The 10,983-nt window shown below is 43.8% G+C and overlaps 4 non-coding genes across 4 annotated transcripts; all 4 read left to right on the top strand.

The window, feature by feature from the left end:
• The first annotated feature begins 2,530 nt into the window (after positions 1-2,530).
• On the top strand, positions 2,531-2,721 carry LOC130308018 (U2 spliceosomal RNA). Its single transcript, XR_008857093.1, has one exon. It is a non-coding gene; the product is annotated as a U2 spliceosomal RNA (small nuclear RNA).
• Positions 2,722-4,811: 2,090 nt separating this feature from the next.
• LOC130308017 (U2 spliceosomal RNA) lies at positions 4,812-5,002 on the top strand. The gene has a single exon (XR_008857092.1). It is a non-coding gene; the product is annotated as a U2 spliceosomal RNA (small nuclear RNA).
• A 2,075-nt stretch (positions 5,003-7,077) lies between these two features.
• Positions 7,078-7,268, top strand: LOC130308016 (U2 spliceosomal RNA). The gene has a single exon (XR_008857091.1). It is a non-coding gene; the product is annotated as a U2 spliceosomal RNA (small nuclear RNA).
• Positions 7,269-9,361: 2,093 nt separating this feature from the next.
• Positions 9,362-9,552, top strand: LOC130308015 (U2 spliceosomal RNA). Its single transcript, XR_008857090.1, has one exon. It is a non-coding gene; the product is annotated as a U2 spliceosomal RNA (small nuclear RNA).
• Positions 9,553-10,983: the final 1,431 nt, after the last annotated feature.

Here is a 10,983-nt window from a genome sequence, read left to right as displayed (position 1 = left end):
GGCCTGTTCGCGGATGACATTCTGATAATTTGTAGAGACCCTGAGGTTTCCATCCCTAGAATTATAGAAGAATTAGACAATTTTGGTAAGCTTTCTTATTATAAAATTAACCCCTCCAAATCCCATATTTTGAATATGGGCTTGACCAACAAAGTTGTTTCCAGACTGAAAGGCCTATATCCTTTTTCCTGGGCGGAGAATTGTATTCCTTATCTGGGTATTAAATTAACCTTTCCTACTAAAAAATTGTATGACCTTAATTATATTCCACTTTATACAGATCTAAAGAGAATTACTTCCCAGATGCCCAATTTGAAGGTGTCCTGGCTGGGTAAGGTTTCGGCCATCAAAATGATGGTTTTGCCTAAAATTCTCTATACCTTCAGAAATGTACCGATTACTTTGCCCTACCGATACATTCAATCTCTGCAAGCACTACTAATGAAATACATTTGGAAAGGAAGGAAGTCCAGAATTAAGACATCTTACCTGTACCCATCCCTTAAAAATGGAGGAATTAGCTGTCCATCTATAGCGTCTTACTATAAAGCGGTTATTATGGACCAATTAAAGTCTCTGTGGCTTCTAGACACATCCAAGTTGTGGGTGGAGATTGAACATTTTGTATTGAATCGTACCCCTATAGCCCACACATTAATTGCTACACATTTATTTCATTCTAAACCCTTCTCTGAGCATCCCATGATTGCTGCCATTCATTCTGTTTGGTCTGCCTATGTCATACCACGTCGTCTTTATCATACCGCACACCTGGAAGCCCCAATAGGAGTATTAGAAGCCCTTATACCCCACCTCACGTTAGAAGCATGGATACATAAGGGAATACACAAAATAGGAGATGTATGGGATGGAGAGAAATGTGTATCCTTTGACGATTTGCACCACTCATTTGATATCTCTCACAAAGATTTCTATAAATTTCTCCAAGTCAGACACGCCATGGAAACTGTACAGGTACCTCTCTCCACTGTTAACTCAGAATTACATAACTGGTTTTCTCAAGGGGGTTACCATAGAGGAGGCATATCTTGGTGTTATAATTTCTTAGTCAATAAACATGGTGTAATAGAAGATATGAACAAAACTAGATGGGAACAAGATTTAAATGTGTCATTCTCGGATGACCAATGGAGTAGAGCCCACTCAGTTGTACCCAAACTTTCTAGGTGCGTGGCCCACTTGGAGACATCCAAAAAACTGCTATATAGATGGTATTTAGTCCCTGACAGACTAGCCAAATTTACTTCTTCTTCGGAGAAGTGTTGGAGGTGCAAGGAGAGAGGTACCTTCTATCACGTATGGTGGCAATGTCCCAAAATAAGTGTGATGTGGAAACGTATAGGTAGATTAATGTCTAGCATTTGCGGCTTCCCTGTCATACTGAATCCAGCTCTAGCTCTGCTTAATGTAGATATAGACCAATATTCTTCTTTCCATAAGTCTATAATTATTCATATATTAATTGTCACTAGATTTCTCATAGTTAAATATTGGACTTCATCCCATATTCCATCCATTAAAGAGATCGTTTCTAAAGTTAATCTTAACGGGTGGCACGAATATAAGGTGGCTTCGGCTTGTGACAGGGAGGCTGAATTTCTTACTAGATGGGATGTTTGGTTACAGGGCCCACATAATACAATACAGATATAACGGATAATTGAGGTACTTGGTGAAACCCTGGTACAATTGGGTTTATACTCATACAGTAAACTAAGACCCGGAAAAATAAAAAGAGGAAAGGTAAAGAAGAAAAAAAGGAAAAAAAATAAGACAAAAGTATTTTATTTTATGGATATTTTACCTATTTGATGGATAGAACTTGTGCAATGTGTTAGTTATCTTATGTTGTTATTTATTTACACTTTCAGAGAGGTGTCTCACCTCCTTATATGTTCTAAGTGTATTGTGTTCTACTTTTTGTATATGAAAATCTTTTCAATAAAAAAGTATTGTTATAAAAAAAAAAAAGACCAAAGTACAGAGGGTTAGGCTATGCTATTGTGCACCTACCTGATGCATCAGAAGGTGCGAGGCCCTTGCTAAATTCTGTGCACAGACTTTGAGATCTATACTTTAGACTGTATCTAAACCTGCTCCAACATGGACTGACATTCTGGCCTACTTTCAGCCGATGCGACTTGTCTGTCGCTGAACAGTCGCTTTTTATGTATTCAGCACCTATGTATAATGTTGTAAAAATGCTCTAGAAGCTAAAGTCGCAGAAATGTCACACATATTTGGCCTGCAACTTTCTGTGCGACAAATTCAGACAGGAAAAATCAGTATAAATCCTTAGAAAATTATCCCCCAGTGTCTCCATCTGCTGGCGGTATTGAATAAGCATTGCTGCACTGATGGGGTATGCATTAGACGAAAAAAAAGAAGAAAAAGAAGAATAATACGCCCAGAAAAGAGGCGAAAAGGAGAAAAACGTAAAAAAACGTGAAAAAAAAGTAAGAGGAAGAGAAGGGAAAAAAAGGTGGAAATGGGTTATCGGTTCACGGTTATCGCTTCTCGGCCTTTTGGCTAAGATCAAGTGTAGTATCTGTTCTTATCAGTTTAATATCTGATACGTCCCCTATCTGGGGACCATATATTAAATGGATTTTTGAGAACGGGGGCCGATTTCGAAGCTTGCTTCCGTCGCCCTATGCATTGACCCGATATGGCAGTATCTTCGGGTACAGTGCACCACCCCCTTACAGGGTTAAAAAGAAAGATTCCTACTTTCATTGCTACCTGCTTGCTGGCTAGCCAGCTAGCCAGCCCTGTGGGCCTTGCTGCTGCTGCAGCCAAAAAACAAAAGGTGGTGCTGCTGCTGCTTCTGCTGCTTCTGCTTCTGCTTGTGTCTGGCCGCTGTTGGAGCGTCCAGGCACAGGACTTCTGCTGCTGCTGACTAAATGGCCTCCTTAATTGGATCATTTGAGTAGCCAGCACACCTGTGCAGGTAGGGCATGACATGATAGGCAGCTGCCTTGATAGCGGGTGGGTGCTGAATGTTCCTAATTGACAAAATAAGATTAATGCTTATGAAGAAATATAAAATCTCATCCCTTCCCCAATATCGCGCCACACCCCTACCCCTTAATTCCCTGGTTGAACTTGATGGACATATGTCTTTTTTCGACCGTACTAACTATGTAACTATGTAACATAACATGGGGGGGGGGGGGTCTCCTGGCTGTTCACACAGGTGTGTCATTGCTGTACATTGACCATGCATTGCTTCTGTGGTATTGCAAAGGCAAAGACAAATGCTTCCAGCCATCCATTGCACTAATGGATTGGTCATCAGCTGGCTGTCTATGTCCCGCATCAATATAGACCAAAGTACAGAGGGTTAGGCTATGCTATTGTGCACCTACCTGATGCATCAGAAGGTGCGAGGCCCTTGCTAAATTCTGTGCACAGACTTTGAGATCTATACTTTAGACTGTATCTAAACCTGCTCCAACATGGACTGACATTCTGGCCTACTTTCAGCCGATGCGACTTGTCTGTCGCTGAACAGTCGCTTTTTATGTATTCAGCACCTATGTATAATGTTGTAAAAATGCTCTAGAAGCTAAAGTCGCAGAAATGTCACACATATTTGGCCTGCAACTTTCTGTGCGACAAATTCAGACAGGAAAAATCAGTATAAATCCTTAGAAAATTATCCCCCAGTGTCTCCATCTGCTGGCGGTATTGAATAAGCATTGCTGCACTGATGGGGTATGCATTAGACGAAAAAAAAGAAGAAAAAGAAGAATAATACGCCCAGAAAAGAGGCGAAAAGGAGAAAAACGTAAAAAAACGTGAAAAAAAAGTAAGAGGAAGAGAAGGGAAAAAAAGGTGGAAATGGGTTTAAAAGTGATTTCGGCGGAGAAATATATATATATATATATATATATATATATATATATATATATATACGCGCACACACACACATATATATAAACGTATTCTCCGTTGAGATATTGCAGCCGCTGCTGTGTCCAGGCCCAGGAGCCTTAGCACTGTGCTGTGATGTCACTCACTACCACTGACATCACTAGGTGTAAACAACATCTCTCCTTTGCTGTGTATGTGACTATGGAGCTGTTTGGTGATGTCGTCTATTATGGCCTTCATAGAAGCAACAGGAGATTGTTGCATCCATCTAGAACCCTCAGAACTACAGTGCTATGATGTCACTCACTTCCACAGGCCTTGCAGAGTGTAAACAACAACAACCCAGCTTTGTTGTGTATGTAACCATAGGGATTTGTGATGTCACCTAGAACCTTCACAGCAGCGACAGCTTTATGAGGAGCATCAGCACTGCTCTGCCTGAGCAGAACCATCACCGCCATAGGTTGTCAAATAACCCGGATTTAACCCACACAGGTAAGTCCAATGGGGTGCAGGCATGTCCTCTATGCTTACAGCTTCCCGTGGGTGTTGGTTTGATACCGTTTGGGGACAGCCAAGGAGGCATCTGCAGGCAACAAAGGTAGGTGTGTGCTTGTGTGTGTGTTTCCTATGCAGATCCTAAGCCCAGTGTCACATGCAAGTAGGAGGAGTAAGAAGGGTTCCTGGCAAATCCGGGTTATGGATTGCATTTAAAAAGGCCCCGTGGGAGTGCAATGGGCCCCTGTCTTGCTGCTTAGCAATAATGGTATGGGTTTAGGTTCTGCTGTGTGTACTGGTGGTTGACTGCCCCCCAGCCCAGAGTGTGCATGGAAAATTGTCTGGCAGCCTCCCTGACAGCAAGCAGTGATAGTGCCCATGAAGGGCACCTTGTTGGGCCCGCCCCTTTCACGGTTATCGCTTCTCGGCCTTTTGGCTAAGATCAAGTGTAGTATCTGTTCTTATCAGTTTAATATCTGATACGTCCCCTATCTGGGGACCATATATTAAATGGATTTTTGAGAACGGGGGCCGATTTCGAAGCTTGCTTCCGTCGCCCTATGCATTGACCCGATATGGCAGTATCTTCGGGTACAGTGCACCACCCCCTTACAGGGTTAAAAAGAAAGATTCCTACTTTCATTGCTACCTGCTTGCTGGCTAGCCAGCTAGCCAGCCCTGTGGGCCTTGCTGCTGCTGCAGCCAAAAAACAAAAGGTGGTGCTGCTGCTGCTTCTGCTGCTTCTGCTTCTGCTTGTGTCTGGCCGCTGTTGGAGCGTCCAGGCACAGGACTTCTGCTGCTGCTGACTAAATGGCCTCCTTAATTGGATCATTTGAGTAGCCAGCACACCTGTGCAGGTAGGGCATGACATGATAGGCAGCTGCCTTGATAGCGGGTGGGTGCTGAATGTTCCTAATTGACAAAATAAGATTAATGCTTATGAAGAAATATAAAATCTCATCCCTTCCCCAATATCGCGCCACACCCCTACCCCTTAATTCCCTGGTTGAACTTGATGGACATATGTCTTTTTTCGACCGTACTAACTATGTAACTATGTAACATAACATGGGGGGGTCTCCTGGCTGTTCACACAGGTGTGTCATTGCTGTACATTGACCATGCATTGCTTCTGTGGTATTGCAAAGGCAAAGACAAATGCTTCCAGCCATCCATTGCACTAATGGATTGGTCATCAGCTGACTGTCTATGTCCCGCATCAATATAGACCAAAGTACAGAGGGTTAGGCTATGCTATTGTGCACCTACCTGATGCATCAGAAGGTGCGAGGCCCTTGCTAAATTCTGTGCACAGACTTTGAGATCTATACTTTAGACTGTATCTAAACCTGCTCCAACATGGACTGACATTCTGGCCTACTTTCAGCCGATGCGACTTGTCTGTCGCTGAACAGTCGCTTTTTATGTATTCAGCACCTATGTATAATGTTGTAAAAATGCTCTAGAAGCTAAAGTCGTAGAAATGTCACACATATTTGGCCTGCAACTTTCTGTGCGACAAATTCAGACAGGAAAAATCAGTATAAATCCTTAGAAAATTATCCCCCAGTGTCTCCATCTGCTGGCGGTATTGAATAAGCATTGCTGCACTGATGGGGTATGCATTAGACGAAAAAAAAGAAGAATAATACGCCCAGAAAAGAGGCGAAAAGGAGAAAAACGTAAAAAAACGTGAAAAAAAAGTAAGAGGAAGAGAAGGGAAAAAAAGGTGGAAATGGGTTTAAAAGTGATTTCGGCGGAGAAATATATATATATATATATATATATATATATATATATATATATATACGCGCACACACACACATATATATAAACGTATTCTCCGTTGAGATATTGCAGCCGCTGCTGTGTCCAGGCCCAGGAGCCTTAGCACTGTGCTGTGATGTCACTCAATACCACTGACATCACTAGGTGTAAACAACATCTCTCCTTTGCTGTGTATGTGACTATGGAGCTGTTTGGTGATGTCGTCTATTATGGCCTTCATAGAAGCAACAGGAGATTGTTGCATCCATCTAGAACCCTCAGAACTACAGTGCTATGATGTCACTCACTTCCACAGGCCTTGCAGAGTGTAAACAACAACAACCCAGCTTTGTTGTGTATGTAACCATAGGGATTTGTGATGTCACCTAGAACCTTCACAGCAGCGACAGCTTTATGAGGAGCATCAGCACTGCTCTGCCTGAGCAGAACCATCACCGCCATAGGTTGTCAAATAACCCGGATTTAACCCACACAGGTAAGTCCAATGGGGTGCAGGCATGTCCTCTATGCTTACAGCTTCCCGTGGGTGTTGGTTTGATACCGTTTGGGGACAGCCAAGGAGGCATCTGCAGGCAACAAAGGTAGGTGTGTGCTTGTGTGTGTGTTTCCTATGCAGATCCTAAGCCCAGTGTCACATGCAAGTAGGAGGAGTAAGAAGGGTTCCTGGCAAATCCGGGTTATGGATTGCATTTAAAAAGGCCCCGTGGGAGTGCAATGGGCCCCTGTCTTGCTGCTTAGCAATAATGGTATGGGTTTAGGTTCTGCTGTGTGTACTGGTGGTTGACTGCCCCCCAGCCCAGAGTGTGCATGGAAAATTGTCTGGCAGCCTCCCTGACAGCAAGCAGTGATAGTGCCCATGAAGGGCACCTTGTTGGGCCCGCCCCTTTCACGGTTATCGCTTCTCGGCCTTTTGGCTAAGATCAAGTGTAGTATCTGTTCTTATCAGTTTAATATCTGATACGTCCCCTATCTGGGGACCATATATTAAATGGATTTTTGAGAACGGGGGCCGATTTCGAAGCTTGCTTCCGTCGCCCTATGCATTGACCCGATATGGCAGTATCTTCGGGTACAGTGCACCACCCCCTTACAGGGTTAAAAAGAAAGATTCCTACTTTCATTGCTACCTGCTTGCTGGCTAGCCAGCTAGCCAGCCCTGTGGGCCTTGCTGCTGCTGCAGCCAAAAAACAAAAGGTGGTGCTGCTGCTGCTTCTGCTGCTTCTGCTTCTGCTTGTGTCTGGCCGCTGTTGGAGCGTCCAGGCACAGGACTTCTGCTGCTGCTGACTAAATGGCCTCCTTAATTGGATCATTTGAGTAGCCAGCACACCTGTGCAGGTAGGGCATGACATGATAGGCAGCTGCCTTGATAGCGGGTGGGTGCTGAATGTTCCTAATTGACAAAATAAGATTAATGCTTATGAAGAAATATAAAATCTCATCCCTTCCCCAATATCGCGCCACACCCCTACCCCTTAATTCCCTGGTTGAACTTGATGGACATATGTCTTTTTTCGACCGTACTAACTATGTAACTATGTAACATAACATGGGGGGGGGGGGTCTCCTGGCTGTTCACACAGGTGTGTCATTGCTGTACATTGACCATGCATTGCTTCTGTGGTATTGCAAAGGCAAAGACAAATGCTTCCAGCCATCCATTGCACTAATGGATTGGTCATCAGCTGGCTGTCTATGTCCCGCATCAATATAGACCAAAGTACAGAGGGTTAGGCTATGCTATTGTGCACCTACCTGATGCATCAGAAGGTGCGAGGCCCTTGCTAAATTCTGTGCACAGACTTTGAGATCTATACTTTAGACTGTATCTAAACCTGCTCCAACATGGACTGACATTCTGGCCTACTTTCAGCCGATGCGACTTGTCTGTCGCTGAACAGTCGCTTTTTATGTATTCAGCACCTATGTATAATGTTGTAAAAATGCTCTAGAAGCTAAAGTCGCAGAAATGTCACACATATTTGGCCTGCAACTTTCTGTGCGACAAATTCAGACAGGAAAAATCAGTATAAATCCTTAGAAAATTATCCCCCAGTGTCTCCATCTGCTGGCGGTATTGAATAAGCATTGCTGCACTGATGGGGTATGCATTAGACGAAAAAAAAGAAGAAAAAGAAGAATAATACGCCCAGAAAAGAGGCGAAAAGGAGAAAAACGTAAAAAAACGTGAAAAAAAAGTAAGAGGAAGAGAAGGGAAAAAAAGGTGGAAATGGGTTTAAAAGTGATTTCGGCGGAGAAATATATATATATATATATATATATATATATATATATATATATATATATACGCGCACACACACACATATATATAAACGTATTCTCCGTTGAGATATTGCAGCCGCTGCTGTGTCCAGGCCCAGGAGCCTTAGCACTGTGCTGTGATGTCACTCAATACCACTGACATCACTAGGTGTAAACAACATCTCTCCTTTGCTGTGTATGTGACTATGGAGCTGTTTGGTGATGTCGTCTATTATGGCCTTCATAGAAGCAACAGGAGATTTTTGCATCCATCTAGAACCCTCAGAACTACAGTGCTATGATGTCACTCACTTCCACAGGCCTTGCAGAGTGTAAACAACAACAACCCAGCTTTGTTGTGTATGTAACCATAGGGATTTGTGATGTCACCTAGAACCTTCACAGCAGCGACAGCTTTATGAGGAGCATCAGCACTGCTCTGCCTGAGCAGAACCATCACCGCCATAGGTTGTCAAATAACCCGGATTTAACCCACACAGGTAAGTCCAATGGGGTGCAGGCATGTCCTCTATGCTTACAGCTTCCCGTGGGTGTTGGTTTGATACCGTTTGGGGACAGCCAAGGAGGCATCTGCAGGCAACAAAGGTAGGTGTGTGCTTGTGTGTGTGTTTCCTATGCAGATCCTAAGCCCAGTGTCACATGCAAGTAGGAGGAGTAAGAAGGGTTCCTGGCAAATCCGGGTTATGGATTGCATTTAAAAAGGCCCCGTGGGAGTGCAATGGGCCCCTGTCTTGCTGCTTAGCAATAATGGTATGGGTTTAGGTTCTGCTGTGTGTACTGGTGGTTGACTGCCCCCCAGCCCAGAGTGTGCATGGAAAATTGTCTGGCAGCCTCCCTGACAGCAAGCAGTGATAGTGCCCATGAAGGGCACCTTGTTGGGCCCGCCCCTTTCACGGTTATCGCTTCTCGGCCTTTTGGCTAAGATCAAGTGTAGTATCTGTTCTTATCAGTTTAATATCTGATACGTCCCCTATCTGGGGACCATATATTAAATGGATTTTTGAGAACGGGGGCCGATTTCGAAGCTTGCTTCCGTCGCCCTATGCATTGACCCGATATGGCAGTATCTTCGGGTACAGTGCACCACCCCCTTACAGGGTTAAAAAGAAAGATTCCTACTTTCATTGCTACCTGCTTGCTGGCTAGCCAGCTAGCCAGCCCTGTGGGCCTTGCTGCTGCTGCAGCCAAAAAACAAAAGGTGGTGCTGCTGCTGCTTCTGCTGCTTCTGCTTCTGCTTGTGTCTGGCCGCTGTTGGAGCGTCCAGGCACAGGACTTCTGCTGCTGCTGACTAAATGGCCTCCTTAATTGGATCATTTGAGTAGCCAGCACACCTGTGCAGGTAGGGCATGACATGATAGGCAGCTGCCTTGATAGCGGGTGGGTGCTGAATGTTCCTAATTGACAAAATAAGATTAATGCTTATGAAGAAATATAAAATCTCATCCCTTCCCCAATATCGCGCCACACCCCTACCCCTTAATTCCCTGGTTGAACTTGATGGACATATGTCTTTTTTCGACCGTACTAACTATGTAACTATGTAACATAACATGGGGGGGGGGGGGGGTCTCCTGGCTGTTCACACAGGTGTGTCATTGCTGTACATTGACCATGCATTGCTTCTGTGGTATTGCAAAGGCAAAGACAAATGCTTCCAGCCATCCATTGCACTAATGGATTGGTCATCAGCTGGCTGTCTATGTCCCGCATCAATATAGACCAAAGTACAGAGGGTTAGGCTATGCTATTGTGCACCTACCTGATGCATCAGAAGGTGCGAGGCCCTTGCTAAATTCTGTGCACAGACTTTGAGATCTATACTTTAGACTGTATCTAAACCTGCTCCAACATGGACTGACATTCTGGCCTACTTTCAGCCGATGCGACTTGTCTGTCGCTGAACAGTCGCTTTTTATGTATTCAGCACCTATGTATAATGTTGTAAAAATGCTCTAGAAGCTAAAGTCGCAGAAATGTCACACATATTTGGCCTGCAACTTTCTGTGCGACAAATTCAGACAGGAAAAATCAGTATAAATCCTTAGAAAATTATCCCCCAGTGTCTCCATCTGCTGGCGGTATTGAATAAGCATTGCTGCACTGATGGGGTATGCATTAGACGGAAAAAAAGAAGAAAAAGAAGAATAATACGCCCAGAAAAGAGGCGAAAAGGAGAAAAACGTAAAAAAACGTGAAAAAAAAGTAAGAGGAAGAGAAGGGAAAAAAAGGTGGAAATGGGTTTAAAAGTGATTTCGGCGGAGAAATATATATATATATATATATATATATATATATATATATATATATATATACGCGCACACACACACATATATATAAACGTATTCTCCGTTGAGATATTGCAGCCGCTGCTGTGTCCAGGCCCAGGAGCCTTAGCACTGTGCTGTGATGTCACTCAATACCACTGACATCACTAGGTGTAAACAACATCTCTCCTTTGCTGTGTATGTGACTATGGAGCTGTTTGGTGATGTCGTCTATTATGGCCTTCATAGAAGCAAC

The sequence above is a fragment of the Hyla sarda genome, unplaced genomic scaffold (assembly GCF_029499605.1).
Source record: "Hyla sarda isolate aHylSar1 unplaced genomic scaffold, aHylSar1.hap1 scaffold_1453, whole genome shotgun sequence".
NCBI classification, from domain to species: domain Eukaryota; kingdom Metazoa; phylum Chordata; class Amphibia; order Anura; family Hylidae; genus Hyla; species Hyla sarda.
The sequence above is the reverse complement of the archived record's forward strand: the minus strand, read 5'-3'. Positions and strand labels throughout refer to the sequence as shown.